At 55.2% G+C, this 25,529-nt stretch overlaps 1 protein-coding gene across 1 annotated transcript in view; it reads left to right on the top strand.

The window, feature by feature from the left end:
* The window catches only part of PTPRN2 (protein tyrosine phosphatase receptor type N2), a 600,304-nt gene that overhangs the window by 41,556 nt on the left and 533,219 nt on the right, over positions 1-25,529 (top strand). Inside the window, exon 2 of the mRNA XM_061166236.1 lies at positions 18,864-18,914. The gene's annotated coding sequence lies outside the window, so the exon portion shown is untranslated. The remainder of the gene's footprint in view (positions 1-18,863; positions 18,915-25,529) is intronic.

Below are 25,529 nucleotides of genomic sequence, written 5' to 3'. Positions count from 1 at the left end.
CCCATGGCAGCTGGGTGCCAGGGGCGGCCCTGTGTGTTTGCAGGGTGGTGGGTCCTGAGCGGGCTGGGCTGGGGGCCTGCGGTTCACACGGGAGCCTTGGGGGGCTCCTGCTGCCAGGCCCTGAGGCCGTGGCTTTCACGGTGGAGGGGTGTGCCCTGGCGTGAGCCCGGGTGTTGGGTGGGCTCTTAGGGAATCACGGCTCTGCCAGGCTCCCAGGAGGCCTTCGATGAGCCGTGGCCTCTCCCTCTCCAGACAGGGAGGCAGCAGCTGGTGCTCGGGCCTGGCGGGAGCAGTCAGCAGGGTTCCCTGAGACCGCGGGGGAGGGAGGGCAAGCCTGCTCCCGGGGCACCTCAGACGAATCCGAGTTCATGAGCAAGGGGAGCGCTGAAATTCCTGTCATACATTTAATTACACCTAATAATAATTAAGCGATTCACCTGTTACACTCATGTCCCTGGGGAGCTGTAGCTGAGGCTTCTCTCAGGAGGGACAGGGGAGCAGGAAGCGTCACTTCCAGAGAACCTCAGCCTGGGCCCACGGTGGCTGGGAGGTGGCCCGCGGCTGCTTCTGCAGAGATGCCCCCACCCCCGGCCCAGTGGCTGCAGAGCAGCAGAGCTTGGCCAGGAGGAGGTTCAGCCTGCATGTCTGAGATTCCTTTTCCTCTTTCTTTTCCAAACCCACAAGGGGCTCAGGGGCCAAGCTCACTGGGAGAGGGTGAGTGAGCTGAGGTCTAGAGTGGGAGCTTTCCTTGGGGTCCACTCGGAAGAGGAGCATCTCAGACCCCCGGAATAGTGCGTGAGCAGGGTGGAGGCAGCTGCCTAGAGCTCAGGCAAGGGCTGGGACCCACAGAAGAGCCCTGTGGCTTTTATACAAGAGACGAGCCCGTGGTCAGGGGTTCCTGTTGAATACAGTTCATCTGGCGGTGTGTTTGCATGTTGGAGGGTGATATGTCGGGAAAGCGTGCCTGCTTCTTACCTGTTCCCTTGACTATGCTCTGGGCACAGAGGAGGGGTAGCTGACATGCACGTGTGAGTTCTTGCCACTGAAATGACGCCTCTTCTGCCAGTGGGAGCCGTCTTCTTGTCCTGGACTGTGGGGTATGTTATGCCCTCGGGCACACCCAAAGCTGGGGGTGTCCACCTCCAGCACACCCAAAGCTGAGATTGTCCTGTCTTGGGCCACGTGGGCTAAATTATTTCACTAGCTGTGAGCATTGCTTCTGATCGGCTCCTGCCTGTTATCACAGGCTCATCCTCGCCGGCTATGTGTGTGCCTTCATCCCAGACCATTGGCAGGTGATCAGGAGACCTCAGCCCAGAACCCCTGATATTCCTGGGTGTGAACAGGAATCCCTCAAAGACAAAAGACAAGGCTGAGACCTGTTGAGTTACCCTTCTTGGAATCAGTCTCGGACAGAGCATCGGGAAGGTCATGTGGTTACAGCTTCTCAGTTTGGAATCTGTTTTGTTCAGTTTAGGATTTGTCGATACCAGCTGCTGGGCATTTTAAACATCAAGCAGACCTCTTGGTTTTCTTGGGGTGATGGGCTGAGCAAGTGAACAGCCAAAACCACTTTCAAACGGAAGAAATCAAGACCCTGTCCTCAGCTTCTTTTATCCAATGAGTTATAAATCCAGTAACTGGTAACCTGTAGAATTTTTCATACTACAAAGACAATAGCATGTTTAAAAACACAGATTCACAAAAGAGGAAGAAAATAAAATGGCAATATATTCCTACTGCTTGATATAGAAGGCCACTGCAGATTTCAGTGCTGCTTTTTATATTCTTGGTATTTTTAGCAAGCTTTTCAGAACTTAATGTAGCATAGGCTTATTACTGTATTATAGAAGCACTGACTTAGGGAATGTTTGGTTTCATGTATTCCATTGTGTGACTATACTATATACAAGTATACACACTGGGTTGGCCAAAAAGTTCACTCAAGTTTGTCCGTAACGTCATATATGTGTGTGCATGTGTGCTCAGTCGCTTCAGCTGTGTCTGACTCTGTGTGACCCCGTGGACTGTAGCCCACCAGGCTTCTCTGTCCATGGGATTCTCCAGGCAAGAATACTGGAGTGGGTTGCCATTTCTTCCTCCAGGGCATCTTCCCAACCCAGGGATCAAACCCGTCTCCTGCATTGTAGGTGGATTCTTTACCACTGAGCCACAGGGGAAGCCCATATAAATGCATATATATTTATTTATTTAAAAACAACTATTTAAAGGAACAATTTAAGATTTGCAAAAAATGGTGACGATAATAGAGAATTCCCATATAACCCACACCTAGTTTCTTCTCTTATTAACATCTTATATTAGTACACATATCTGTTGTAATTAATGAACCAGTGTTGGTACGTACGTGCGGGTATGTGTGGTCACTTCAGTCCTGTCTGACTCTCTGTGACCCCGTGGACTGTGGCCCTCCAGGCTCCTCTGTGCATGGGATTCTGCAGGCAAGAACACAGGAGTGCATTGCCGTGCCCTCCGCCGGCGGACCTTCCCGACCCGGGGACCAAACCTGCGTCTCTGTGTCTTCTCCATTGGCAGGTGGGCTGTTCACCGATAGTGCCACCCGGAAGCCCAGTGTTGATACATTACTGTCAGCGGAATTTCACATTTTATTTAGATTTCCTTAGTTCGTCTTGTGTCCTCTTTGTGCTCCAGGAGGCCGTCCAGGCTCCAGGTGCCTCAGTCATTATGGCTCCTGAGGGTGTCTCAGCCATGACCTTTCCTGAGACTGCCTTGGTTTTTGGTGACCTTGACAGTTTTGAGGAGTGCTGGTCAGGTATTTTGTAGAAGATCCCTCAGTTTGGCTTTGTTGATATTTTTTTCATGATTACACTGGGTTATGAGTTTCTGGAAGGAGGACCACAGACATAGACACTGTTCTTGTCTCATCACATCTCATCAAGGGTGCGCATGAGCAAGATGACTTTTCCCTGTCAATGCTGACCTTGCTCTCCTGGCTGAGCTGTGTCTGCTAGGCGTCTGCGTGTAAAGTGACTCTTTCCTCGGCTTCCTCACTGTTCCCTTTGGAAGGAAGTCACTATATACGGCTCACATCTAATGGCTGGGGTTATGTTGCACATTATTTGGAATTCTGCACAGGAGATTTGTCTCTTTTCATCATTTATTTACTCACTAATTCCTTTTATAGTTTGGTTAATAATCTTGTACTATATTTTTTCTGCTAAAAATTTCTAGCTTTGGTCATTGGGAGCTCTTTCCATTGGCTCTATCTGAATACTCCCATCTATATGGCTTTTAAAAATAAATGTATTTATTTATGTATTAATTTCTGGCCGTGGTGGGTCTCTGTTGCTGTGCTGGGTAGGCAAGGCTGCTCTCTTGAGGGGTGCAGGCGGCTCCTGCTGCGGGTCAGGGCCCTGGACTCACGGCCTCGGCCGCTGCTGTGTGTGGGCTCAGCAGGTGTGGCACATGGGCTTAGTCTCCCCGAGCCATGTGGGGTCATCTCAGACCGGGGAGCAAACCTGTGTCCCCTGTGTTGGCAGGGCAATTCTTATCCAGTGGACCTCAGTGGACTTGAACAGGCCATGTCGAGTCAGGCGTGCACAATTTCACAATGTACAGAGAAGTCTCAGTGCTCTAAAATTACTCTGTGCTGCACCTACTCAGCCCTTTCTCCCTGGACCCCTGGCAACCACTGATTTTTTCCCTGTCTCTATAGTTTTGCCTTTTCCAGACGTCCCAGACTCTCTTCTTTCACTCACGGATGATTTCTCTTTCACTGCTGCAGTGACAACGCTGGTCCGCTCGGGGGCGCAGTGCAGGGGCTCCGGCGCACATGCTTGTGCTGGCCCTCGGGGGCCACAGGGACGCGATGCCTGAGCGGAAACATTCAGCGGAATCCGTGTGTTACCCGCAGGGCAGGGCTGTAGAAGTTTTCCCTTCTCTTCAGCAAGGCCTGTGGACTGTCTGCTGGGGTATGTCGAGGGGACAGGGGCACCCGCCCGTCTGGAGGGTCTTTCTTGCGGCTCCAGGGTGCGCACAGTCTGGAAGAACTGGAGGGAGAAACAGTTCTGTGGTCCGCGGGTCTCTTACCTTCTGACTGCTGTGTCAATTGATGTAATCGCCACGCACATGCCTCAGTGGGTCACCTGCGTCCAGTCGCTTAAGTGAAATCACGAACCCAGTGCTGCTCTCTAGGGACAGGGCGAGGCTGGGGACGCCAGCTCTGGGGATGGGTCCCGCCATGGTCTTGCCAGTCAGGGACCCAGACACATCCGTTCTCCCCACCGCCTCTCTGTTGAGGGAGGGGGAGAAGGAGGAGAAGACGCGGAGGGGGCAGGAGGGAGGGGGTTCCACGGCGATTTGCCCCTCGGAAGAGGGTGGAGAGTTGTAACTGTCAGGAGGAAAGTTAACCTGGCATTTTTCCTGGCCCCGAGTCGCAGCCAACTCTTCTCAGCCTTTTGATTCCAGAAAAAAAAAAAAAAAAAACATTGAAAATCGTGCATCAGTTGCAGACGTTGCACTGGTGAGATTCTCTACGAGCCACAGATGGTCGCGCATCTGAGAGCGGAAGGCTGTGGGAGGGGCTGTCAGACGGCAGAGCCCGGCTCTAGGTCTCAAGGCCGCCTCGCGCCCTGAGCGGGACCGGCCCCCCTCGTCAGCCTGGCGCCTCTGGGGTTGCGCTTGCCCGCTCTGGGCCTTCTTCCTGCCCTTTCTAGCGGCCCCTCGTACTCACCTCTGACCTCCTCACGGCTGCCTCTCCTTCTCCTTCTCCTTCTCATTTCCCTAAGAACACGGTTGCTTCTCCCACAGGGAATTCTAGTTTTTTGTCAAATGGGAGAATTTCTGAAGTCTGTGAGCTGCTTTACTGTCACAATAGGAAAGAGAGAGCCCGGGTTAGAAGGGGGTGGCAGTGAATGTGAAGAAGGGCAGAGCTTTCTTTCTGTGATGAAATCTGTGAAAAGATAAAATAGGCTTATTCTGCACTTGCGAGAATGAGAAAGGGGGTTGAGGGGGTGAGGTTTTCACCGGGTGAGAATTTGAGAAATGGCTTCCTCATTCACACGTGCGTTTAGTTACTCGCTGCTGAGCCTCTGCTGCGGGTTAAGTGGGCCCCTGGGACGTCGAAGTTATTCTCTGTCTTCGGGCCACGAGGGACCTGAGAGGGAGAGGCCAAAAGCTGCAGGGCCATAAAGCTGGGAGCATCAAGTGTTCCCTCTGAGAACCAGGCCCAGAGGGGTGTCCCCGAGTGTTCACAAGACACGGTGCATTTTCCAGCCTGTCCTTGACACTTTGGGGAACAGAGGCCCTGAAACATTCCCGGGGGGTCACCATCCCCGAAGCGAGGTTTGCAGCACGCTTCCCCCAGCGGCTTCTGGGGACGAGCCTCTGTATTTCACTCGTGTTTGTCTGTGTTTTTTAATTTAAGGCCCATAAAGGACCTTGAATGAGTGCTTGCTGAGTGGAACTGCAGTTCAAGACGGCCCGAGCTGCTCACGGCCCTCTGCAAGGCGTGGAGCAAAGTGGTTGTTCCGTCAACCCACGCTTCCCCCCTGCAGACCTGCAGGCAGAGGCGTTCTCACTGCCTGTGCCCACCGCGGCCTCTGGCCAGCCAGCCTGCCGGTGCCGAACAGAGGCGGGGCTCGGCACCCGGGCCCCGCCACGCGCTGCACGTGAGCTTGTGCCTGGGGGATGCCGACTGGCGGCTTGCCCTCTCCTAGAGCGTGTTGTCAGCAGAACCCGTAACAGAGATGTCAGCGAGGCTGTGGGGACCGACACGGGGCAGAGAAGTCTTGAGAGTCGATTCCTCCTGATTCCGTGCGGGAAGGCGTGCAGCTCTGATCCTGCTCTCTGCGGTGACACTCAACTCTGGTTCTGCATCACCTCGACGTTTTTTTGGCCATGCCACGCAGCATGCGGGTTCTTCCCTGATGAGAGATCAAACCTGTGTCCCCCGCGTTGGGAGCGTGGAGGTTTAACCGCTGCACTGCCGGGGAAGCCCCCCTTGGTCTGTTAACTCCGGTCGGTAGAAGGGGAAATGGCGAGGATGCCGGGTCCTTGACCTGAATCACAGCACTGACTCGGTTCCTGCGTCTCCCATGGGGCAGGGCTTGGGGCATGGTGGCTGTTGCCTGTGGTCTTTCCCCTCCTCTGGAGGAAGAGTCTGTGGTCCTGCTCCCGGGGTCAAAGAGCTGCAGCAAGTGCAGAAGGCTTGGGGGGCATTTGGGGCAGTTTTTCACCAAAGGCGCTGGTGGTTGGCCTACTCTGGACACGGCCCCATGGCCTGTGCAGGGCGTGGCTTCACCCTGCCTGTCTAAGGCGTAGATACAGCTGGAGAGGACCAGCCCTTACTAAATCTGTATAGGATTCCCAGCTGGGAGGGCTAGAGAAAGGCTGGAATTGCACAGGTAGACTCCAGACTTAGGCTGCAGCTTCGGCAAGACTGAATTTCCACGCGAATGGGGACAGTGTTGGTTCCTGGGTCCGAGGCCAGTGGTGGGAATGGTACAGGATGGGCCAGGCTGGCTGGCTCAGCTGCTAATGTGAAAAGAAAACGGCTCGTGTTCTCAGCGAGCTGGGAGCCCACGGTGTCAGGGCTCCCAGAACAGCCCAGAGTTCCTGGGCGACGGCATCGAGGTTTGGGGGCACGGGGCTGCCCAGTGTGGACTGTGCTGGGGACACAAGGCCACTTGGCTTAGGCGAGGCCAGCCAGTGCCCCCTTCCACCCTGAGCAGGGCGGTGGGAAGGGAGGCCCCAAGGAGCCCCCTGGGTTGGCTGCATCCCTGGGTGGGTCCTGGAGGTGTCTTGTCTTGGTTCCTGCCCATTCTTTTAAGGTCAACTTCTAACCTCCTTTTGGTCCTAGAGCAGCCTGCTTCCCTTCTAAGGGACCAGGCCACCTGAGTTTTCTGTAAATAACTGCATAGCTCAGTTGGTAAAGAATCCGCCTGCAATGCAGGAGACCCTGGTTCTATCCTTGGGTTGGGAAGATCTGCTGGAAAAGGGATAGACTACCCACTCCAGTATTTTTGGGCTTCCCTTGTGGCTCAGCTGGTAAAGAATCCGCCTGCAATGCAGGAGACCTGGGTTCGATCCCTGGGTTGGGAAGATCCCCTGGAGAAGGGAACAGCTACCCACCCAGTATTCTGGGGTGGAGAACTCCATGGACTGTATAGTCCATGGGGTCGCAGAGTCGGACCCGACTGAGCGGCTTTTACACGTTCAGGCTGCAGCGTCTGTCACAGGTGTTGCTCTTAGCTGCTGTGGGTGGCGCGGCCACAGGAGGCGGGAGCAGGCGGGTGGGCCGGTCCCAAGAGCATCTGGCCTGCAGTGGCCCGTGGCCACGGCCTGCGCGCTCCGGGGAGCCTGCCGCACCCCTCTCTGACCCCGGGCCCTGACGGGTGCGGGCGACAGGAGGGGCCAGTTGGAACCAGGGCCTGCAGTGGCCTGTTGCACAGTTGTCTTGTTTTAGGAGAGAAGCTTTGCTCTGCGTAATGCTCAGAATCGCAACGTCAGTAAGGGAAGCACCCAGCAGATAAAATTACACTCCGCAGGATAGAATGCTGAAATAGTTGGAGGTGGCCCAACACGAGGTGCTCCTTATCATAAAAACATCCATCACCACCTGTAGTATAGGTAGCTGATGGGAAGTTGCTGTGTGGTCCAGGGAGCTCTGTGAGAAGCTTGGGGCTCTGGAAGGTGGGGTAGGGTGCCGGGGGAGGTTCAGGGTGTGGGGACATGTAATGCCTGTGGCTGATTCATGTTGACGTATGGCAGAGACCAACACAACACTGTAACGCTATTATCCTCGGATTAAAAATAGATGTTAAAAAAAATAGTATCCTGATTCAAAATTTTAAATTAAAATCATTTGTACATGCGATGCCATTGCTTCTTGTTGGAAATGAAGAAACTTGGGATCCGCCCCTGGCCTCTGGAGTCAGTGTGACATTTTACTAGGACCCTGGATGATTCACAGGCACCGAGGTTGAGAACCGTGTGTTCTATTATGTGACGATGACAAAATAAGATAGATTTCCTAGGGAGGGTCCTGGGGTTTTACAGGACTGCACAGGGTCCCGAACGTGAGGAAGCGCTGAATCGATGGCCTGGTCTTTCCCCTCTCACCAGAGCTGGAGCATGACCGGCCTGCACCCCGCGGCCCTGCAGGGCTGGCCCTGCACCCGCGTGACGCTCCGCCCGCTGTCTGTCCCTGTCAGCTGCTCTCCCTTCCACGCTGCTGCTTCACACGGAGCTGCTGTACTTGGCCTGGCTCATGACTGCGAGCCGGGGATCTCTGAGTTCCAGTTCTTTCTCCTAACGCAGCGGCTATTTGTACACTCAGCATCTGACATTCAAGGCTCCTTCTTAAATATTTTTTTTCAAAGCTTTGCTTTACTTTTGTATCTATGGAAACAAGCCTAGAAATGCTCTCTAAATGCAAAAGAACAACTCAGCAAATATCCATTTGTTGGAAGGTACTACTGCGTTCCAGAGAACCTGTCTGAGGACAGAGAGCTAGGAGACACTCACAGTACCACTCAGAACCCACCTCGTCCCGGTGAAGCGGGCATGTGGGGCTGACCTTAGTGCCCCAGGTGTGTTTTGCCCGCCGTGCAGCCAGCCACCCAGGTCTGCCGCAGAGAGAGGCCTATGTGGAGCCACAGAGCCTGGCCTGAAGCCCCAGAGGGGAAGGAGTGGGTGGACAGGTGAGGGGAAGGGGCGTGCAGGCCGTGGAAGCAGGCCTGTCGCCGCCACTCCTCCTGGACCGTCGTGGGCAGCAGCCCGGCCCCCCATCTCCCCTTTCCCTCCCACTCTCCCCTTTGGTCTCCCCTTCCCCTCCCACTCTCCCCCTGGTCTCTGAAGCTTCCGCTCTGGCTTTGATCTGACGTCTGGGTGCCCTTGCCGCCCAGGTGAACACCGTTTGGGGGCTGTGCGCTCTGGGCTGCAGCTCTTTAATCTCTTGCTTGTTTTTCAGAGTCTTGTTCCAAGACAAGCGGGTTCTTACATGGAAGCGGTTTTTCCTGCCTGGATACCCTGCCCTGAAACACACTTTTGCTTTTGATCTGACGGAAACATCCAGAAGCAGCGCAGTGGGTGCAGGGGCGCCTGTGTGGGGTCTGTGCCTGGGGTTGAGAGAGGGGAGGAGATGGGGCGGAGCTGGCCTCGCGTTTCCCCTTGAAATATTGCGGATGAAGACTGCTTTCTAGAGGGCATCTCTTCATCCTCACACCTTCTCTTTCGACGGAGTTCCTAGAAAAGAATGCAGGGTGATTCACAGAACTTAAGGGCTTTAAGCCCTTAGTGTTTCCACGAGAGACATGGCGAGAAAGTGGCGTTTACGCTCTGGCGTTGAAGCCATGTTGATAAGGAGGCTGCTACCCAGGGTGTGTGGACTCCTGAGGGTTAGGGGGACCCGGCGGCCACAGCGTCGCTGCCAGGGTGTGGCCGTGTGCCCGGGGGCGTGGCTGTGGGCAGGGGGCTGGGATCGAGTCGGAGCAGGGTCACGGTGCCGGGGCGTCTGCAAGTGAGGGACAGACAGGTTTCTATCCTGCAGTCTTAGAGTGTAGGCTGTCGTGTCTGCCACATTCCCCCCGCCAGGGCCGCTACAGCCGTGGTGAGAGCACCTCCTTAGACGCTGTGACTGAGAGGGGTTGGGTGTCTGTCCCGAGAGGCCAGCGTCCGCGCTCACAGGACTCGGCTCTTGGGCCCCGTGTGAGCACCGGGGCTGCACCGGGTCCTGTCCTCCACCTGGGGGCCGGGGGAAACTGCTCAGCGGAGGGCGGGAGCGTGAGTGCAGGCAGCTGCCGCGGGCCTCGAGGAAGGCAGGCCTGGGGCCGGTGTCCAGGTGACAGCTCTGCTGCCACCCGGCTGACGGCGCTTTCTGTGTCAGCCGTGAGCTCCATTCCGCCGGGCTTGACAGACGTCTACAAGGTGAGTTAGCACTGGTCCACAGCCGCCTGTGGTCCCTGCGGCTGTCTCTCGGGCCGGGAGTGAGGCTGGACCTCCTCTGCGGCGGTGTAGGACGCGCCCACCACGCAGGCCCAGCGCATCCGCCTCTGGCTCTCCAGGGGCGGCCCCTGCACCGCAAGCCCAGTAGCCACAGAGAGAGGGGGCCGTCGGCGCCCGGCCCACCAGGCCCTGCCCTGGAACTCTGCCCCTCAGGAAGGGCCCCTCCCGCTGCCCAGTGGCTGGTCAGGCACCGGGGCGCCCTGCCTCCGGAGCAGGGTGGACACTCATGGAAGGAGGGGTGACATGCTGCACTGAATCTCTTGTGCCTCTGTGTCCGTGCCCCGTCTCTAAATAAAGGGAGTCACCGGGCTGGCTGAGCCTCTGGCCGAGTGTGGGCACCTCGGGTCCCGGAGGAGGCCTTGGAGAGTTCTCGTCCAGCTCCTTCATGAGCCGGGGAGCGCTCCTCACACACCAGCTCGGCTGGTTTACCCAGCGCCTGCCCTGCCCCTGGGAAGGCCTGGACCACAGGCCACCTGTGTGGGCATCATGACGGTCTGGGGACCTGTGCCCAGCTCTGCCCCAGGGGCTCCAGGGGAGCCCTCAGCACCCACCCTGAGGGTCCCCCAGCCTGCGAGCACTGTGCTGGGGGCACCCGCCTGCTCCCCACTGGGGTTCAGTTGCTCAGTTTGATTCAGGCACGAAGTGTCGTATACAGAGGCCACACACATGTTCCGCTTCTAGGTTGCTGCTGTTTAGATGTTTACAGTCAAGGAGCAGCTCCTGGAAAAGAGAAATGGCCCAGATGAGCGGAGAACAAGTGAAGGACTTGCCAGTCAACATCAACACCAAAACCTAAAAAACACCGACCAAACCCCCAGCCCAAGCAGCTGTCTGCCCACCGGCTGGGCATCCTGGTGCCCCAGGTGGCCCTGCTCCCGGCTGGCGTCCTCTTGTTCCCTGTGGTTTCCTCGTGTCCGCTCTGAGACGTGCCTCAGCCAGGCCTCCATGGTGCACAGGTGGGCTTTGCCGTGCCTTCCCTGGTCTCCAGGGGGCTGGTGGCCCCGAATCCAGGCACACCAGCGGCCCTCTCCAAGTGACCTGCCTCCCCCCTGCCAGACTGGGAGCTGCTCCCCGGGCGCTGGGCCGGGGGCGGAGCTGCTGCAGGGGCGTCACCATGGGGGTGCGGCAGAGGGCCCCCGGGGTGTCTGCCCGCCCGCCCTCTGCGTCCCTCCCGCCCACCCTCCGGCCCTCTGCCCCCTCAGGTGGCTGGTCACCAGTGGAATAACGTGCAGGCTGCTCTCCTCCCCCAGGTCTGCCCCCTGCACACGGGAGAGAAGGGCCGCAGGGTGGGGGTGGCTTGAGGAGTCCGGCTGAGGTCTGGACCTGCCTACACCAGTGAAAGTCTCATGGCCTCGCTTGCTCCGGGAGCTGTGGTGAGCACACACCCTCTTCCCTGGAATGGCGGGGGGTCATGGGGAACAGCATGTTTGGGGCAGAGACAAACTGGGCTTCTGGACATGAGTGATTATTCTTTTTGAGTCCTGATTTCCTCATCTGTAAAACGGGAACAGCGCAGTGCAGGGTCATTGTAGGACCAGGTCATCAGTGTTTATCTGATGTGGGACTAGGTCACAGTGTTCATCTGACGGGCTGGGTCACAGCGCTCATCCGACGTGGGGCTGGGTCATGGCGCTCGTCGGACAGCAGCTTGGGAATAAGCTGTGCAAGGTATTGGGAGGGCCACATAATATATCGTTCACCCAGGAGAAGGGACAGGGGATGGAGAAATGAAAGACCCACGTGTGAGGAGATGTTCTGGGGAAAACTGCTGCTGGGAAACCATGACATACTTGTTGTCAGCACGCACCGTGTTGCCCTGTGCCAGGCGATGTCGCTGTAGTTTTCTTTGGCTCCGATAGAAACCGTTCTTGGCTGAGGAGCGTGATCAGTTCTCAGCTTAACAAAACTGGGTGCGAATATCTTGGTTTCTGAGCCTCTTCCTGTTGCCCGGTAGACGATCCATTATCACTGCTCCCATTCTTGTTCCGTGTGAGAGGGAAGCTGTTTTCCTTCTGGTGAGATGATTTGCTTTACATTCATTTTTTCTTACGTTTTCCGGTCGTAAAGCCTCTGTGTTGTGTCAGTGTGTGTTTCTGCCCATCTCGGCACTTTTAGAAGCCCTGGGGGAGGTGAGTGAGCTGTTTTGATTCGGGCTGGGCGAGAAGGCCAGGTCTGGAGGTGACGGGCTGGGGCAGAGGTGCCGGGTTGGAGGTCGGGCCCACGGGCTCCCCTAGCGGGGCCCACTGGGGTGGGGGCACTGCAGTGGAGAGGACAGGTCGGGGCGGGTGGGGCCGAGTCTCCAGCCAGCCGGGCGATGGGGTCCAGCTCACACAGACTGTTTCCACCACACACAGGACAAAACCCTTCCCAAATGCCTTGTGGGAGTGAGGGGCTGTGAGAGGCAGGGCCGGGTGGGCCCCGCCCGGGAGAGCAGGTCGACGGCAGTTCTGACGAGAGCAGGAGAAGGCACAGCAGGATGGTCATGAGACCCTGCTCAGAGTTCAGAGGGAGCAAAGGGAAGACGTCACACCGAAGCTCAGAGTGTGTGCGCATGTCTGTTGTGTTTGTGAGTGTGGTTCCTGCATCCGCATCTGCATGTGTGCTCTGAAGCCAAGGGAGACCTGTGGATGTCAGGGGTCAGGGGGCTGCACACACACCGCCCAGCCTTCAGGCACAAGGTGGCCCGCACCCTTCCAGTGAGCCAGCCTGGGCTTTCTTCCCAGATTTAACTCTGCCTTTGGAGTGAGCCCTGGCCCCGAGGCCATCCTTGCACTGGACCCGAGGCTGCGGCTTGAACAGTGGTGAGTGGGGGCCGGGGGGTGTGTGGACCTGGGCCAGGATTGGGTCTGAACCAAGCTCCGGCAGACAAACATCTCTTTCTCTCCTGACGATTTATGGCTTATATTTAAAATGAAGTTTGGTCTTTCTTAATTTTAGCCCAGGTAACAACACAAGTGAGTTAGTGGTCAAATCAGCGAGTGTCCTGGCTGGGAGAGATGTGCTCTAGCTGTGAAAACCAGGAAGCATTGAGGTCTCTGCCATGCATTTTCTCCAGCCCCCTGGGATGGACCAAGCCAGGTGAACACTGAGCAGGTCTTCCTTCCGGGGCTGGCGATCAGGAGTGAATTGAGAGGCACGTCCTATTCAGGGCGCACCTGGCAGTCAGCAGGAGCCCAGCAGGAGGGGGGGTGAATAAAGCGTCTCCCTGCTGTCTTTTCCAGCAGCCTCACCTGCCACTCACACGTGACACACACTGAGTTCTCGCTGTGAGCGACTCCGTGGCCCAAGCGGGCACCTGCCCTCGCCCCTGCATCCTGCCTTTCTTGAGGGCTTCTGTGGGCACAGGAAACGCACTGCCATCATCCCAGTCAGTAACAAGGAGGGGCTCCCCCAAGGGCTGGGCAGTGGGCACGGCGGCCCGAGCCCCAGGAAACTCGCAAGGCCCTTGGCAGCTGCGCCTGGTTGTTGGCTGAGTGGTTCTCCCTCTGGGTGATTGAGCAAGCCTTCGCTATTGTTCAGACACTAAGTCATGTCCAACTCTTTGCCACCCATGGACTGCAGCTCACCAGGCTTCCCTGTCCTTCACTATCTCCCAGATTTTGCTCAAACTCATGTCCATTGAGTCAGTGATGCCATCCAACCATCTTATCTTCTGTTGTCCCCTTCTCGTCCTGCCCTCAATCTTTCCCAGCTTCAGGGTCTTTTCCAAGGAGTCAGCTCTTCGCATCAGGTGGCCAAAGTATTGGAGTTTCAGGTTCAGCATCAGCCCTTCCAATGAACATTCACGGTTGATGTCTTTTAGGATGGACTGGTTGGACCTCCTTGCAGTTCAAGGGACTCTCAAGAGTCTTCTCCAACACCACAAATCAAAAGCATCAGGTCTTCGGCACTCAACCTTCTTTATGGTCCAACTCTCACATCCATACATGACTACTGGAAAAACCATAGCTTTGACTCTATGGACATTTGTTGGCAAAATAACGTCTCTGCTTTTTAACACGCTGTCTTTGTTTGTCATAGCTTTCCTTCTAAGGAGCAAGCGTCTTTTAATTTCATGGCCGCAGTCACCATCCGCAGTGATTTTGGAGCCCAGGAAAAGAAAATCTGTCACTGTTTCCATTGTTTCCCCATCTATTTGCCATGAAATGATGGGACTGGATGCCATGATCTTCGTTTTTTGAATGTTGAGTTTTAAGCCAGCTTTGTCACTCTCCTTTTTCTCCCTCTTCAAGAGGCTCTTTAATTCCTCTTCACTTTGTGCCGTTAGTGTGGTGTCGTCTGCATGTCTGAGGTTGTTGCTGTTTCTCCCGGCAATCTTGAGCCCAGCCTGTGGCTCACCCAGCCCAGCGTTTTGCATGACGTGCTCTGCGTGTGAGTTAGGTAAGCAGGGTGACAAGACGCAGCCTTGTCTTGCTGTGCTAAGTCGCTTCAGCCGTGTCCACCTCTGTGACCGTTTGCGTGCAGCCCGCCAGGCTCCTCTGTCTGTGGGGTTCTCCAGGCAAGAATACTGGAGTGGGTCGCTGTGCTCTCCTCCAGGGGATCTTCCTGACCCAGGGATCGAACCCAGGTCTCCTGCAGCTTCTGCATTGTAGGCAGGTTCTTTATGCTGAGCCACTGGGGAAGCCCACAGCCTCGTCACACTCCTTTGCCAGTTATGAACCAGTCTGTTGTTCCATGTCTGATTCTAACTGCTGCTTCTTGACCTACATACAGATTTCTCAGGAGGCAGGTCAGGTGGCCTGATATTCCCAGCTCTTTAAAAATTTTTCAGTTTGTTGTGATCCACACAGTCAAAGGATTTAGCATAGTCAATGAAGCAGAAGTAGATGCTTTTTTGGAATTCCCTTGATTTTTCTACGATCCAATGGATGTTGGCAATTTGATCTCTGGTTCCTCTGCCTTTTCTAAATCCAGATTGAACGTCTGGAAGTTCTTGGTTTACGTACCGTTGAAGCCTCGCTTGGAGAATTTTGAGCATTACTTTGCTAGTGTGTGAGAGGAGTGCAATTGTGCAGTAGTTTGAACATTCTTTGGCATTGTTTCTTTGCAATTAGAATGACCTTTTCCATTCCTGTGGCTACTGCTGAGGTTTCCAAATTTGCTGGCGTATTGAGTGCAGCACTTTCACAGCATCATCCTTTAGGATTTGGAATATCTCAGTAGAATTCCATCACTTCAACTAGTTTTGTTTGTAGTGATGCTTCCTAAGGCCCACTTGACTTCGCATTCCAGGGTGTCTGGCTCTAGGTGAGTGATCACACCATCATGATTATCTGGGTCATGAAGATCTTTTTTGTATAGTTTTTCTGTGTATTCTTGCCACCTCTTCTTAATATTTTCTACTTCTGTTAGGTTCATACCATTTCTGTCCTTTATTGTGCCCATCTTTGCATGAAATGTTCTCTTGGTATCTTTTCTTGAAGACATCTCTAGTCTTTTCCATTTTATTATTTTCTATTTCTTTGCATTGTTCACTTAAGAAGACTTTCTTATCTCTCCTTGATATTCTCTGGAACTCTGCATTCAGTTGAGTGTATCTTTCCTTTTCTCCTTTGCCTTTCACTTCTCTTCTTTTCTCAGCTATTTGTAAGTTCTTTGCCTTTTTGCATTTTTTTTCCTTTTGGGATGGTTTTGGTCACTGCCCTTCCAAAATCACTGCAGATGGTGATTGCAGCCATGAAATTAAAAGACGCTCACTCCTTGGAAGGAAAGTTATGACCAACCTCGACAGCATATTAAAAAGCAGAGACATTACTTTGCCAACAAAGGTCCATCTAGTCAGGCTATGGTTTCTCCAGTGGTCATGTATGGATGTGAGAGTTGGACTTTAAAGAAAGCTGAGCGCAGAAGAATTGATGCTTTTGAACTGTGGTGTGGGATTCTTGCCCACAGTAGTAGATATAATGGTCATCTGAATTAAAATCGCTCATTCCCGTCGATTTTAGTTCACTGATTCCTAAGATATTGATGTTCACTCTTGTCATCTCCTGCTGGACCATGTCCAGTTTATCTTGGTTCATGATCCTAACATTCCAGGTTCCAGTGCAATATTGCTCTTTATAGCATTGGACTTTAACCACCAGACAACTGAGCATTGTTTCTGCTTTGGGCCAGCCTCTTCATTCTTTCCAGAGCTATTTCTCTGCTCTCCCCACCAGCCTGTTGCACACCAACTGACCTGAGGGGCTCACCTCTGGTGTCCTGTCTTTTTGCCTTTTCATACTGTTCCTGGGGTTCTTGAGGCAGGAATACGGGGGTGGTTTGCATCCCCTCCTCCAGTGGACCACGTTTTATCAGCAACTCTCCGCCGTGACCCGTGTGTCTTGGGTGTCCCCGCACAGCATGGCTCACAACCTCATTGAGTTGCACAAAGCTGTGGTCCATGTGATCATTCTGGTTAGCTTTCTGATTGTGGTTTTCCTTCTGGAGGCTGTGGGATTGTAGTTCTTGCTGCTTCTGTCTGCCCTCTGATGGATGAGGATTAATGGCTTATGCAGGTTTCCTGATGGGAGGGACTGGCTGTGGGGAAAACTCGATCTTATTCTTACTGGCAGGGCCATGCTCCGTAAATCTTTATTCCACGTGTCTGCTGATTGGTGGGGCTCTCCCTGTTAGTTGTTTGGCTCGAGGCAGCCCAGTCCTGGAGTCCACAGCTCTGTGGTAGGGCTCAGTGGCGGCCTCCTAAAGGACTTACGTCGACACGCACCTCCCAGGACTGAGGCCGCCCGTGCCCCTGCCCTGTCGCAGGCCGCCGTCGACCTGTGCCTCTGCAGGAGACCCTGCACACTCACAGGCAGGCCTGGGGCAGGCTCTTGTGCGGTCACTGCTCTTTTCCCCTGGGTCCTGGTGTGCATTTGGTTTTGTTTGTTCCCTCCAAGAGTCTCTGTTTCCCCCAGTCCTGTGGAAGTTCTGTAATCAAATGCCACTATTCTTCCAAGTCAGATTCCCTGGGTCTTCCCAGTCCCTTGGCTGGATCCGCAGCTTGAGAAGTCTGATGAGGGGTGTAGAACCTTTGCAACAGTGTGAGAACTTCTTTGATATTACTGGTCTTCAGTTTGTGGGTCGCCCACCCGGCGGGTATGGGATTTGACTTTTAATGTGATTGTGCCCCTCCTGCGGTCTCTTTGGGGCTCCTCCGGTGTCCCTGGACGTGGGGTGGAGGTCAGCTACCCTGGCCTGATTTCACTGCTCACAGTGCCAAGACCAGAGGAGCCGAGGGACCTCCTCAGGGTCACTACTTTGGGGGAAAGCAGAGCAGAGTCAGTCTCCTAGGCTTCCCCGTGCCTGCTGCCTCTGGGCAGGTGGAGGCGTTCACTGGCTTCCTCCCAGGGTATCCTCTCCTCCGCTTGGCTGGGCTCTGTAGGTAGAGAGGAACTCTGAGAAGAGGGGCCTGGGCGCGGGGGTCTGTGCATGGATGAGGGAGGCAGTGAAGGCGTGTGCTGAGACTGGACTGAGAAGGAAATGCTATTTCTCACGAGGTTTGGTATTTCAGGAGGATGGAGCTCAGCTTGGAGCTGGGGCCCCGGGCAGCATCCGGCTCACTGCGCGTCTGTGCCCGGGGCCTCCCTCCGAGAGCTTCTCCTCTGCGGCAGAGGGGCTGTAAGAGCGGGCGTGTAAAGCTGTCACAGGGCGGGTGGGACTCCTTTATTCTTGTGAGTGTGGGCAGTTCCGCCCTCTGTGAGACTCGCGCCCTTGGTCCTGGGACCATGCTTTGCCTCCTCTGCAGATCTGGGCCTTCCTCAGTCCACATCTGTCGGGGGAATGAGTTCTCCAGCTGTGGGATTTCAGAGCGATTCCCTTGTGAGGAAATTAATGACCGCAGACTTTACAGGGCCCCCAGGGGTGGATCTCCCTGTAACTAGTAGCTGCCTTCTCCTTGTCCTCCTCGGTCACCCTTCCGTTAACTCGTGAGCATCTGCCCTTCGCCAGACACAGAGGTAGCTGCTCCGGAAATGGTGAGGATAAGAAGACACATCTCTGCGGTTCCTCACCTTGAGTCTCATGCTCAGAGATGTTTTGCCCTTGGGCTGACATCACAGCACAATGTGGAGAGTCCTGCAGTGGACGCCCGGACCGAAACAACTGACCGGCCTAGTCAAGGGTGTCTCCCTGGGTAATTGTGGACTTGGGTCTTAGTGGCTGAGTAGGATTTGTCAGCTGGAGACACAGGAGCACAGGCTTTATGCTTCTGAAGGGATGTGTGTACCCAGGAACCATCTGGCTTTTGTTGTCTCCTGCTGGAGCCGGTGTGACTATGCCTGGGGCACCCTAAGGATCGCTCTGAGTGCTGTTCCCGTTGTTCACATCCTCCTGACTGGCCACAGCAGGCACTGAGGGTGCATTTCAGGTGTCCCTGGATGCAGGGCAGGACGTCCCCCTCCGTGCCCTTCCCCTGCCCTGCTTGTGGGTAAGTGCTTTCCTCGCCTCCTGTCTGGTCTCTGTACGGAGCACACGGGCCTCCCTCTGTCCGCCTCTGGGGTCCGTATGCCCTGGCGATGCCTCGGTGATGCCGTGGGCGTTAGGCACGGAGGTTTGACAGAGGACCCAGAGGTGCTACCTGGGTGATGTTGTGTGCAGAGCACCGTGGGCCTGGCCCCGTGGGGAGCTTGCCACGGAGGTGCCCCCGACGGGCTCACCACTGCCTCCCAGCAGGAGGGGGACAGGATGACTGGTTGTCCTCCCGGGGAGAGCCAGCCCTGCTTCATTCCCTCCCCCCGACTCGAGCCAGGGGCGAGTGGCCTGGCTTCCAAATGCCCAGTGTCCTCTCACCGAAGCAGGCCCCCAGTGTCATGCGGCCCCTGGACTCCGGGGCCAGCAGGGCCACGGCCCACGGCGCACTGAGGCTCTGACTCTTTCTCCTCTGTTTTTCCTCCCAGGCTGCTTGTTTGAGGATGGCCTCTGCAGACCCGCTGAAACCTGTGTGAACGGTAAGTGCCAGCCCACGGTGACCCCAAGGCTGGCTTTACTATGTGGAGCGGGGTCCCGGGTGGGCTCATGTTTGAGTCTTCTGAGCACGTGCATTGACCTCGGCATCTCAGGCACTGACAGGGGTTACGCCAGAGCACCCGCCAAGCCCTCTGCACACGGGGCCCCAGGCCTGGTGTGAGGCGGGGTCACCTCTCCCCCACCGTGAGTGTTTGCAGGGTGGGCTCTGTCCCTGCCTGCCTCCCGCCGTGTCCTCCCCACCGGGCGCGGGCGTCCTGGCCCCACCCAGCTCTCTGTGCCACCAGGGGCCTGCAGGCGGAGCCCATGAGTGGGACGTGCCCCCGGGACCCTTTGGTCTAGTCCAGCCTCTGCCCTGCCGCCTCCGAGCTGGCTTGTGTCTGCTGGGCACCCCAGCGCGCTGTCGAGGGCCTGCAGGCCTAGATCCAGGGGCGGCTAGCCCAGCATCCTGGCGAGAAAGTCCTGCTCGGAGCCTGTGGATGCAGGGCTGGGACAGCTGTGTGTGCGTCCCCGCCGCGAACGTGTCCTGGGGACCACGCCGACGTGCTGGATGGCTCTGTTTTGTGTTCGTTCTTTTTGGGGGGGACTCTGTGCAGATTTAGGTCATACCTGAATGGTCTAGTGGTTTTCCCTAATTTCTTCAATTTAAGTCTGAATTTGGCAATAAGGAGTTCATGATCTGAGCCACAGTCAGCTCCTGGTCTTGTTTTTGCTGACTGTATAGAGCTTCTCCATCTTTGGCTGCAAACAGTATAATCAGTCTGATTTCAGTGTTGACCATCTGGTGATGTCCATGTGCAGAGTCTTCTCCTGTGTTGTTGGAAGAGGGTGTTTGCTATGACCAGTGCGTTCTCTTGGCAAAACTCTATTAGCCTTTGCCCTGCTTCATTCCGTACTCCAAGGCCAAATTTGCCTGTTACTCCAGGTGTTTCTTGACTTCCTACTTTTGCCTTCCAGTCCCCTGTAATGAAAAGGACATCTTTTTTGGGTGTTAGTTCTAAAAGGTCTTGTAGGTCTTCATAGAACCATTCAACTTCAGCTTCTTCAGCGTTACTGGTTGGGGCATAGGCTTAGATTACCGTGATATTGAATGGTTTGCCTTGGAAACGAACAGAGATCATTCTGTCATTTTTGAGATTGCATCCAAGTACTGCATTTAAAACTCTTTTGTTGACCATGATGGCTACTCCATTTCTTCTAAGGGATTCCTGCCCACAGTAGTAGATATAATGGTCATCTGAGTTAAATTCACCCATTCCAGTCCATTTTAGTTTGCTGATTCCTAGAATGTTGACGTTCACTCTTGGCATCTCCTGTTTGACCACTTCTAATTTGCCTTGATTCATGGACCTAACATTCCAGGTTCCTATGCAATCTTTACAGCATCGGACCTTGCTTCTATCACCAGTCATCATCGAAAAAGCAAGAGAGTTCCAGAAAAACATCTATTTCTGCTTTATTGACTATGCCAAAGCCTTTGACTGTGTGGATCACAATAAACTGTGGAAAATTCTGAAAGAGATGGGAATACCAGACCACCTGACCTGCCTCTTGAGAAACCCATATACAGGTCAGGAATCAACAGTTAGAACTGGACATGGAACAACAGACTGGTTCCAAATAAGAAAAGGAGTACATCAAGGCTGTATATTGTCACCCTGCTTATTTAACTTCTATGCAGAGTACATCATGAGAAACGCTGGGCTGGAGGAAGCACAAGCTAGAATCAAGATTGCCAGGAGAAATATCAATAACCTCAGATATGCAGATGACACCACCCTTATGGCAGAAAGTGAAGAAGAACTGAAGAGCCTCTTGGTGAAAGTGAAAGAGGAGAGTGAAAAAGTTGGCTTAAAGCTCAGCATTCAGAAAACTAAGATCATGGCATCTGGTCCCATCACTTCATGGCAAACAGATGGGGAAACAGTGGAAACAGTGTCAGACTTTATTTTTTGGGGCTCCAAAATCACTGCAGATGGTGACTGCAGCCATGAAATTAACAGATGCTTACTCCTTGGAAGGAAAGTTATGACCAACCTAGATAGCATATTAAAAAAGCAGAGACATTACTTTGCCAACAAAGTCTGTCTAGTCAAGGCTATAGTTTTTCCAGTGGTCATGTATGAATGTGAGAGTTGGACTGTGAAGAAAGCTGAACGCCGAAGAATTGATGCTTTTGAACTGTGGTGTTGGAGAAGACTCTTGAGAGTCCCTTGGACTGCAAGGAGATCCAACCAGTCCATCCTAAAGGAGATCTGTCCTGGGTGTTCATTGGAGGGACTGACGCTGAAGCTGAAACTCCAGTACTTTGGCCACCTCATGCGAAGAGCTGACTCATTTGAAAAGACCCTGATGCTGGGAGGGATTGGGGGCAGGAGGAGAAGGGGACGACAGAGGATGAGATGGCTGGATGGCATCGCCGAATCTATGGACATGGGTTTGAGTAAACTCTGGGCGTTGGTGATGGACAGGGAGGCCTGGCGTGCTGCGGCTCATGGGGTCGCAAAGAGTCGGACACGGCTGAGTGACTGAACTGAACTGAACTGTGCAGATTGTGGCGAGTGGTGACCTGGGTTGGAGGAAGTGCTGGGCAGCTGTGTGAAGGGAGGTCTCCCGGGTCGGGCCATCGCGCGTTGGCCGACCTGAGCGCCTCCTCACCACAGCCTCGCGGGCGGGCCTATCGCTGGGCCCCAGCGTGGCTCCTCGTGCTTATACCTCGTGAAGTTTTTATCTGGAGGCAGCTTTTGAAAAAATATTTTCTTTAAAAAAACGTGTCATCTGCCCTGACTTGGCGAAGTTGGATTCTAAAAGAAACAGGTGTGTGTGTTAATGTGATTGGAGGCTCGGGTGGACCGGCAGCATGAAAGCTGCATCTCCGTGGCCCCCCTCTGTCCCCGACGGGGAGCAGTCCTGCAGCTGTCACTTTCCTTCCCCCGAACCTCCGCTCGCCTCCCTGGCGTGGACACTAACGTTATGTAACAGAATAGCTGAGTTATGTGGAAACGGAACGCAATTCAGGTGTAAATGCAGGCCTTGACTTGTGGAGACAGCCGGTGTTTGATATCCCTCCGGTTCAGCTGAGGGCCCGCTCAGGCCTGGCCGAGCGAGGGGACAGCAGCAAGCAAGGATGGAAGGTGCTGGCCTGGCTCTCTGGCCCTGGGGGGGCGGGGGCTGTGGGGCTCAGCCTGGCCGTGGGTGTGTAGGGGGGCATCAACGGACATTGAAGTCCCTTGGCATCCCTTCGTTTATTAAAGCAGTCCTGTGTTACTTTTATAATAAGACTCATCTAATAAAGATGTTGCAGCATCTGCTGAGCTGATTCTGAGAGGCCCAGCCCCCAGCTCCCGGTCAGGGCAGGCCTGGGGGAGCCACGGATCCTGTTCTGGCCGCAGGGAGGATCTTCTCAGCAGAAATGTGCTGGGTGTGTGAGGTGGGCGGGCAGGAGGACAGATTGTCTTCATTTGGGGCTGGCACTGGGGTGGTAACGGGACAAGAACCTGGGCAGGGAACAGCTCCCCAACTCCAGTTATGAGCTGCAGGGCCCAGGAGAGGAGCAGCAGAGGCCGGGACTGGGAGGCGCCTCCGGGACAGCCGCCCAGCTCACGGAACAGCGTCCATCCCATGGCAGCCGTTCATGGGCCCGGCTGGCAGGGCCTCCAAGCCGGGAGGAGCCTGGGTCAGCTCTCAGGCCACCCGCCTTCTTCTCGAGTCCTCCTTTCCAGGGTCTCGGATGCGCGGCCTCCGGTCCTCAGGGCACAGACCCCCAGGTCTTTGAAGGACCATTCTTCCTCCCTCTATCCCCGCTTTCTTCGTTTCCTGCTGAAGCTTTCTCAAGAGAAGCAGACTAAATCAGTAACTTTGTTGGAAGCTCTCAGAACACTTTTTTCCATGTTAATGTTCGGTGACTACAGGTTGAGTTTGTCAGCTGCTGCGGTGACCTGCTGTGCACCCAGCATGTCTCGGCAAGTTTGATGAACAGGGCTATTCTGTTCTATTGCACTGGAAAACCAGAATAGTAAGGAGCTTTAATTTGACAACTTGGAGACTATAAAAAAGTACAGACAGTCTGAAAAACAGATTAGGTTGGAGCAACAAAATCGATGTCGTCTGAATCATGGGCCACCCGGGAGCCTGGCGAGGCTGTGTGGTCCAGACACCCCAGGCTGCGGGCGAAGGCTCGGGACTTGGCCCTGGCGGCTGCTGGCTCTGGGCAGAGCAGCGTGCGGAGGGGTTGCCTGGTGTTCCCCACCCACCAGCTCTGAAGGCTGACTTTGAAGCTTGATGGGGTTCCCATGGAATGGCTTCAGAAAATCTGCCTTGTGAGAACCGTCCCCACCTTCTTTCAGGAAGGTCACACTCCCGTTTTGGCTTCCGCTGCTGAGGTAATAAAAGCAGTGCTGAGAAACGGTTGGCTTACAGGTTCTTCACTTGGTGATAATACCCTGACTGGGCTTCTAGACTCCAAGGAAGTAGAGTTTGATGATAACTTGCCTGGATACATCTCAAGTTCACGGCGCTGCAAGGCTTGGTTAGGGATGTTGAGGATGTGGCCTTTCAAGGACTGTTCTGTCAGCAGGATGTAGGGGCCAACCTGTGGGTCTGACTCTCACCAGTGGGCCGTCCTCACGCTCTGCTCAGGCGAGTCCAGCTCCTGCAGCAGCCTTTGTGGGATGCTAGGGTGCATCTGGGGAGACCCCTGTGCTGGGAGACGATGACTGGGGGCCAGCCCCCTCCTCCGCCCACCTCCCCACGAAGCACTGACTGGGCTTACTGTGGTGGAGACGGCAGATGAGACCAGTCACGTGCCCCCAAGGACCAGGAGGAAGTGCAGGGTCTGAATGTTCTGAAGTCTGTCAGTTTGGGGCAGGCCGGCTGCTGTCTCTGATCCATGCTGCTCTCGTCCTCTGAGAAGGGTTTTCCTTGAAAAGTTCCTGAATTACGGGAGAGAAGTTGTGTGCATCTGTCTGCGGTTTGCCCAGATGGAGGGGTGGCATTTGTAACCTGGGGGAGTTTCCAACTGTCCCGCGAGTCCATCTGCCTGCGTCAGAGAAGCGATTCCTCTAAGGAAGCACGTTCTCCTGCTGTCTCCTCGGCCTTTCAGTCTCATCTCCTCACTTCGCTGTGTCCTGGGTCCTCAATGGTGTCCTGCTCTTTCTGCAGAGAAGGGGCTCCGGGAAGAGGCTGTGCCCTGGCCAAGGAGAGCGTCAGGTGGACAAGCGCCCCTCCTTGGCGGCGTGGGGATATGAGCCCTGAGTAGGGATGCAGCTGCTTTTGCCTCAGCCGCCCGGGCCCAGAGGGAGAGCTCGGATCCCACTGCAAGTTTGCAGAGAGCCTGAGCTGGCCCGGGGCACACTGTGGGAATGTTGTCACCGCAGCCAGGCGTTTCCCCATGAGAAAGATCTAGCACGGGGCACACGGGACGGCCTCACCTGTCTCCTGTGGGGATGGTGTGGGTCCGCAGCTCTGCGGGCAGGACCTGGCTCCAGCCACAGCTGCCCAGAGGTGTGTGGCTGGGAGGCTCCTTCCCCTCCCAGATCCCAGTTAATCACAACTCAGGGGAAATGAATGGGGATTAATTACTGAGTTAAACGGTGTGAAACAGAGTTTAATTTGGCATGTTAACAGGAAAAAAATGCAATTTTGAACCTCACATGAATGACTGGAGATGAGTTACAATCGATGCAGCTCCATTTGAGCGGCTGCCAAGCGCACGCGCACACGCTCGCGCACGTGGCCGGCGTGCCCGCAGGCGCCCTGGGCTCTGAGGGACCCTTTGCTGCTGTCCCTTAGGCTCGGCTCCTGCAGGGGAGCCAGGAGGGGCAGACCAGGCTTCTCACTCCTGCTTTCCTGGCTACCCTCGCATCTCAGCTCAGGAGCCAGGAAGCTGCCCCTGGAAGTGCCCTGCTTTCCTCCGTCTCCGCCTCTGGGGTGGCTGTCGGGTCACCTTGCAGGAGGCAGGCTTGCATTCCCCTCCCCTTAGCGGCCCCGGGCCCTGAATTCCCAGGGTGCACCTGGGCTGCCTCTTACTGCTCCTGGCGGGCGTTTCTGGGGGGCTAGAGATGTCCCTGTGTCAGAGGTTGAGGACTCGTTTCTCTGCGTCTCACGGGGAGGTTCACAGCACGTCTGGTGTGACCCTCGTGTCGGATCGGGTGTGTCTTTGTCACCACAGTAACCAGTCCTGGAGAGGACGGGGGTGTTTTATTGTCCTGAGGAAACAGCGAGAGGACGCACATACAGTGCGTAAAAGTGTGGTCGGGGGTCTAAGGAGGCAAGCTCCTGAGGGTCCACGCTGCATAGGGCGGTTGTGAGTGCCCTGATCCCAGACTCCCCAGCAAACTGCCGACCAGCCTTGCCTAGCCTGTGCCGCCGCCACTGCTGGACTTCGTCGGCCCCGCTGAGTGCATCTGTGTGCTTGGAGATTTGGGGTGCTGTCCGAGGTCCCTGCTGCGTCCCCTGCTCCCAGGGCACACAGGCAGCTGCTGCTGCTCGCGGCTGTCCATCAGTGCTCGTCCCAGGGGGCAGTTAGATGGTCCCTGTGGGGCCTTCCCCTCCCCAGGCCTCTCCAGGAACACGCCCTCCAGCAGGACACACTCTCTTGT

Source organism: Dama dama, chromosome 18 (assembly GCF_033118175.1).
Source record: "Dama dama isolate Ldn47 chromosome 18, ASM3311817v1, whole genome shotgun sequence".
Lineage (NCBI taxonomy): Eukaryota > Metazoa > Chordata > Mammalia > Artiodactyla > Cervidae > Dama > Dama dama.
The sequence above is the reverse complement of the archived record's forward strand: the minus strand, read 5'-3'. Positions and strand labels throughout refer to the sequence as shown.